The following is a 7,044-nucleotide window of genomic DNA, read 5'->3' as shown; positions in this document are numbered from 1 at the left end:
ACACACAAGACCTGTTCATGTTTACTTTGCAACATTCGTGCTATTTTTGTGCATGCGAAACAGGCAGATGACAAATTGGTTCTTGGAGCAACTTCAAACAATACCAAGCAGTTTTACGAGTGCAATCTTCCATTATTTTACAAGATGATTGGAAACAGATATTTTGATATTAACATTTGTTGTTCTCTTCATATTCCTTATCAGTGAAGTAATAAGGTGACTTAAACAGATGCAACACTAAAGGGCATTTTAAATTTATAGATATTGCTTTAACTCTAATTTACATTTATCTCACTGCAAATACAGTAAAATCTATCCCTTCAGAGTGAAATGTTTCAGTTAGTGATAGCTATTTTCATATCAGAAAAACACCATTCAATAGTTCATTATTTTGTTACCTCATCCAGTCCTCAGCAGTATTAACATTTTCTACATTGTTTCCATCTAGTATTGAAATCTGATTTTCTAACTGTGCCAATAAAATAATTTACATTAATCTAACATGGCTAATGTAAGGTATGAGGAAAACGGGCATTGAGTCAGGAAGAGAGAGATTAAAAGGGGTGGCCAAAGAATTGGTTGATGAAATAGATTCTGCCACCAGTGTTTGTGTTTGGGTTTGATGATGTGTGAAATGAGGGACAAATACACAAGAGACTGGAGTCAGAGGATTGGACTATTCAGAAGGGAGAGAACAGAGGTCTATAGACCAGGATTAGGCCATTTTTTCTGCAAGCCTGTTCTGCCTTTCAAGGAGTTCATGTCTGGTCTGCAATCTAATTTATATACCTGCTTTTGCTGTATATCACTTCATGCAAAGATATATCATTATAGACGTGTTTCTAATGGGAAGGTGGGAAATATAAAGACGGTCATCAATTGTGGTACTTATTTGAAATGGGGATTAATATGGGGGATATAGGTGAGATCCCATATCTAACAAAACTAAAGGATGAATCAACATAATATCAGAGACAAGGAAAAACAAAGTAATCTTTGATTTAGAAAATATTCCAATTCATTCATTTTTTTATATTTTGTAACTTTGCCTTCTGATTTGTATAACTGTTTGTAAAACTTATGATTAAACTAAGATAAATAATGCATAGTTGTAATACACATAATTCAGGAAGAAAATGTAAGGAATTGACATAAAGATAAGTTGGTACACTGATAAAACAATGTACACAAGTTTAAAGAGACTGTCTGAAGGGCAAATAAGAAGACAGAACAGTTGATTTCAAAGATAGCGTGTGTGGAGGATTTTCCTACTTAACTGAGATCCAAAAAGAAGCAAGATGATATGGAAAAAAAAAAGTTCCAAATTTGCAATTAGGCAACCAAATAGAAATCTGAAAATCAAACAGGAATGTGGATTGGTATAAGATTAAGCTTTTCTTTGTATCTGACATTGTGTTATAGAGCCATAGACTCATAGAGCTGTACAGCATGGAAACAGACCTTCAGTTCAACTCATCTATGCTGACCAGATATCCTAAATTAATCTAATCTCATTTGCCAGCATTTGGCCCATATCCCTCTAAACCTTTCCTATTCATATATGCATCCAGATGCCTTTTAAATGTTGTAATTGTACCAGCCTCCACGCTTCTTATGGAAGCTCACAAATACATGCACTGTCCTCTGCACGAAAAAGTTGGCCCTTAGGTCCCTTTAAAATTTTTTCTCTCTCACCTTAAACCTATGCCCTCTAGTTTTGGACTCTCCTACCCTGGGGAATAGACATTGGCTATTCACCCGATCTATGCCCCTTACGATTTTATAAACTTCTACAAGGTCATCTCTCAGCCTCCAATGTTCCAGGGAAAATAGCCCCTGACTATTCACCCTCTCCCTCTCGCTCAAAGCCTCCAATCCTGCAAAATCCTTGAAAATCTTTTCTGAACCCTTTCAAGTTTCACAACATCTTTCTTATAGCAGGGAGACCAGAATTGTGATAATTCCACTAACGCTGTTTTCTGCTCAAGCAAGATGATTGAAAGTACTCTCCTCCACAGCTAACACACTTGTAAATATATGTTCACTGCTGTCAATCATCTCTTTGTGTGAGTCTCTGTATAACTGCAAATGAAACCTTGAATATTCTAAAGCTTCCCATCTTTATCCCTAGGTAATGTTCTACAAATCAAGTCAAGGTGGGAACTAGCCTCCATTTTCCCAGGTTAACAAACATTGTTACTGCATCACAGGTATAAGTGGCATTCAGCTTGTATGAAATGGTCAGGAGTTCTTGGAGTTGGACTGCACGCAACAGGTTCATGCCTAAGGGTCGGTAGGAACACTGAGCTCACAAGTATATTTCACCTTCACTGTATGGGCATGTGTCTACTGATAGAAGCAAATTACTGCAGATACTGGAATCTGTAGTGAAAACAAAAAATGCTGGAGATCACAGTGAGTCAGACAGGATCCATGGAGAGAGAGAGAAAGCTGACATTTCGAGTCTAGATGAGTCTTCTTGCAGCTTGAAGGGGAACTTGCAGGCGGTGATATTTCCATGTATCTGCTGCCCTTGTCCTTCTAGATGGTAGTGGTTGTGGATTAACTAAGTGCTGTCTAAAGAGCTTGGTGAACTTCTGCACACATCTTGTGGATGATACACACTGTTGCTACTGAGTGTTAGTGGTGGACAGAGTGAATATTTGTGGATGTGATGCCAACCAAACGGGATGCCTTGTCTTGAGATTATGTCAAGCTTCTTGAGTGTTGATAGAGCTGCATCTATCCAGGCAATTGGGGAGTACTCCATGAGACTCCTGATTTGTGCTTTGTAGATGGTGGACAGGCTTTGGAGGAGTCAGGAGATGAGTTACTTGCTGAAAGTTTCACAGCCCCTGACCTGTAGTTGTAGTCACTATATTTAGATGGCTAGCCCAGTTTAGTTACTGGTTAATGGTAACCCTAGGATATTGATGGTGGGGTATTCAGTGATGGCAATGCTATAAAATGTCAATGGGCGATGGATAGATTCTTAAATTTTATAAATCTCAATGCCAGAGGTAACTGTGACTGAGGTAGTGATTCATATACATTCCAATCTGATCTATGGAGCAATAGGGGCCTCTATGGTCTTGGGGAGAGACAGAAAAAATGTCATCAAAAAGCAGGACTCCAATCATTGTCCAGCTGCTAGCTACAGTGTGCATGGATCAGATGAAGCTGGATACCCACAGGGTCACAGGGAAGTTGACGCTGGGGTATCGGAATCAGGTGGGGGAGATGACATTTTGTTTCACAACCACCAAGCCCAAGTCCAACTCTTGTTTCCCATATCAAAGCATTGGAAATCTATTTCCTGGAGAAGGAGAGTGATTCCTGTCAGATTAATTTATAATGTTAAATATCTTATTCTGATAAAATCACTCGAACTGAAAGTTGTGCTGCTTAAACTTGGTTTAAAAGGAAGTATCTGTACTGTATTTAAGAAGTTGCATTTGAAAATATAAATATAAATATTTGATTTTAACAGTTATTTCATTAGGAATATAGGGATTTAGCAATGTAAAATACTTCAGGTTACGGAGTATAATGTTTTAATGTATCCTTCAGATAATGAAGTTTCTTTAACATTGGTGCATATGTGAAACCATGATTCACTTAAAGTTGTGTCACTTGAAGTTTTATGATTTAAGGGACATAATTTCACTTTTAAGTGAGGACTTACCATATTACGTATCCATCCCGAGAATACTATATTCTGACTAAATTCTTGACAAGAAAAATGATGGAATCCATTGCTCAATAGTAACATTCATTCTGCTGAGTATAAAAAGTCAAAAGAACAGAAAGATATACAATGGTTGAACTACAATTTCATCTGATGTTAAGGAATATCAACACAAAATGTCAAGCTGTACCTCTATTGTTATCAGAACTCCAGGGTATTTCCAAACTTTTTGCTTTTATGATTATTCCAATTTATTGTTTAGGTAGAGGAGCTGCCAAAGGTTTGTTTTGAGATTAAGTTTAACTGCAGGGCTGCATTATTTGTTTTCTTTTGATAGTTGTATGGAACATACCATCTGCAATGCTAATAAAATTTCTCATGTTGCTCTTAAACCATGATTTTTAAAAACATGTTAAAATTTGATAAACTAGAACAATTAAAATATTTAACCTGCAAGAATGTTTCAGGTAATTTTTTTTAATGAATAACTTTATCTTGCACCAATGAATTTACGTTACAGTAATGGTGGTTTCACTTCACTAAAGTTGGGCATAGATACAATCAGGATTCAATATGATTCAAAAACGAGTCTTCCAGAGAATGAGTTCTCCTTCTTTTCTCTCACAGAAGTATACTTTATTCATAAAATTTGTAAAAGTACTTTGCACCATATGTTCAGCAGATGTTCAGCATTTCTGCTCTGCCATTCAATGGTTGATCTGATAATCCTCACATCGATTTTTCTGTCTTTCCCCCATAATCCTCCATTCCCTCACTAATTAAAAATTTGTCTATCTCAGCCTTTAATATACTTAACGACTCAGACTTGACAGCACCCTATGGTAAATAATTCCTCAGATTCACAACCCTCAGACAGAAGAAACTCATTGCCATTTCTGTCTTAAATGTGTGACCCTTTATTCTGAAATTAAGCCCTCTGGGATTGACACTCTCCCACAAGGGGAAACAAACTCTTAGCATCTACCCTGCCAAGGCCCTTAAAAATCTTATATGTTTCAATAAGGTCACCTCTCATTCTTCTAAACTCCAATGAACACAGCCTCAACCTACCCAACCTCTCATCATAACAAAATCCCTCCATAACTGGAATTAACCCAGAGCACCTTTTCTGGACTGCTTCCAATGCCGGTATATCTATCCTCAGATAAGGGGACCAAACCTGTTCATAGTTTTCTAGGTGTGATCTGACTAATGCCTTGCCATACTTTTAGCAAGACCGCTGTATTTTTGTGCACCATTTCTTTTGAAATAAGGGTCATCATTTGCCTTCCATTTTTAATGCTGGACTTGGCTGCTAGCTTTTGGTGATTTATGCACAAGGGCCACTTAATCTCAAGTACTGTAACTTTCTGCAGTCTTTTTCCATTTAAATAATATTCAGCTCTTCTATTCTTGCCAAGGTGCAAAACTCCATATTTTCCCACATTATATAAGTCATCTACCAAGTTTGTGCCAATTCACTGAACCTATCCACATCCCTCTGTCGTCTCCTTGAGTCATCTTCACCATAGCCTTCCCACCCATTTTTGTGGTGTCCACAAACTTGGTGATGACAAATTCATTTCCTTCATCTAAGTCATTAAATGTATATTGATTAATTAATCAAATAATTGAGGCTCCATAACTGGTCCCTGTGGTTCTCCACCAGTTACAGGTTGCCATTCTGAAAATGCAACCCCCCCTCACCATTCCCAACTCTGTCCCTATCCCAACTAGTTAGCTAATCCTCTCTCCATGCCCTAACAACAGGGCTCTTAACTTATTAAGTAGCTTTATGTGTGGTACCTTTTTGAACAAGTTTTGGAATTCTGAATATTAGATCTATTGGCTGCCCTTCATCTATCTTTCTTGTCACCCTCCACTTCAAATAATTCTCATGAATTTGCCATTCATTATTTCCCCTTCATTCCATATTCCGCAGCTATGTTGACTTTGTTTTAGTACATTACAAAATTTCTAAATGCTCAACTATTACATTTAACATTATCACAATGATAGATGTTAAGCTAACTGATCAATGGGTACTTATTTCCTGTCTCCCTTCCTTTCCGAACAAGGGTGCTACATTTGCAGCTTTCCAATCCATTGTGAATACTCCTGAATCTAAGGATTCTTCGGAAGATTACCATCAGTGCATTCACTATCTCTGTAGCTATTGCCTTTAAAATCCTAAAATGCACCCTGTCAGGTTCAGTGGACTTTTTGTCTTTTAGACCCATTTAGTTTCCTAGTGCTTTTTCTCTAGTAATAGTCAATGTATTATCTTGCTCCCCACTTTTTAATCTAGTATTGTTTGGAATGCTGTTAGTGGCCTCTACCTGAAGCCTGTTGTAAAGGATTTATTCAATTCTTCTGCCATTTCCTGGTTCACCATTATTACTTCCCTAACCTCATTCTCGGGCCTATGTTCATTTTGGCCTCTCTCTTTATTTTAATATTTAAAAAGCTCTTATTGTCTATTTATATTTCTAAAGAAGAGTAAAAACATTAACTCAGTTTCTCTCAGCACAGATGCTGCCAGACCTGTTCAGTATTTCCAGAATTCAGTTTGTTTCAGATTTCCAGCATCTGCATTATTTTGCTGTCATATTATTTGCTAGTATATTCTCAGTCCATCTTCTCCCTCTTGTTTTGGTCATTTTTGTTTGTTTTCCAAACATTCCCAATCCTCACATTTACTGCTAGTCTTTGTCACTTTGTACATTTTTTTCTTTCAAGTTTATACTGTCCTTAATTTCCTTGGTTAACCATGCTGTTTTATCCCCTTCTGAAAATCCTTCTTTCTCATTGGCATATATCTTTGCTATGAGAAGTGAACTATTTTCTTAAACAGCAATCATTGTTCAACTATCTTTTCTGCTAAACTCCTTTCCCAGTCTACTCCAACCAATGCTACCCTTACTTTTCCTATTTAGGTTTAATATAGTTGATTTCAACTCAAGTTTCTCACTCTCAAACTGAATGCTAAATTCTACCACGTACAGTTATTGTTTTCTTGTGGACTTTTTACTCTAAGATCTGTCTCATTATACATAGCTGGATCCAAAATAGCCTAATCCCTGTTTGGATCCAAAACATATTGTTCTAGGAAATGATTCTGACTACATTATATCATTTCTTCCTTGCAGTTGCCTCTAATATTTGATTTTCCCAATCTACATGAAGATTAAAGTCACCAATACTTAAGGAGCTGCCTTTATTACATGCACTCATTATCTTCTCATTTATTCTCTGTCCTACACTTTGGCTGCTATTGGGGTTCTATAGGCAAGTCCCATCAGTGTCTTCTTCCCTTTGTTATTCTTACCTCCGAACATTTGCCTTCTATGTGTTCC

The sequence above is a fragment of the Rhincodon typus genome, chromosome 20 (assembly GCF_021869965.1).
Source record: "Rhincodon typus isolate 14 chromosome 20, sRhiTyp1.1, whole genome shotgun sequence".
NCBI classification, from domain to species: domain Eukaryota; kingdom Metazoa; phylum Chordata; class Chondrichthyes; order Orectolobiformes; family Rhincodontidae; genus Rhincodon; species Rhincodon typus.
The sequence above is the reverse complement of the archived record's forward strand: the minus strand, read 5'-3'. Positions refer to the sequence as shown.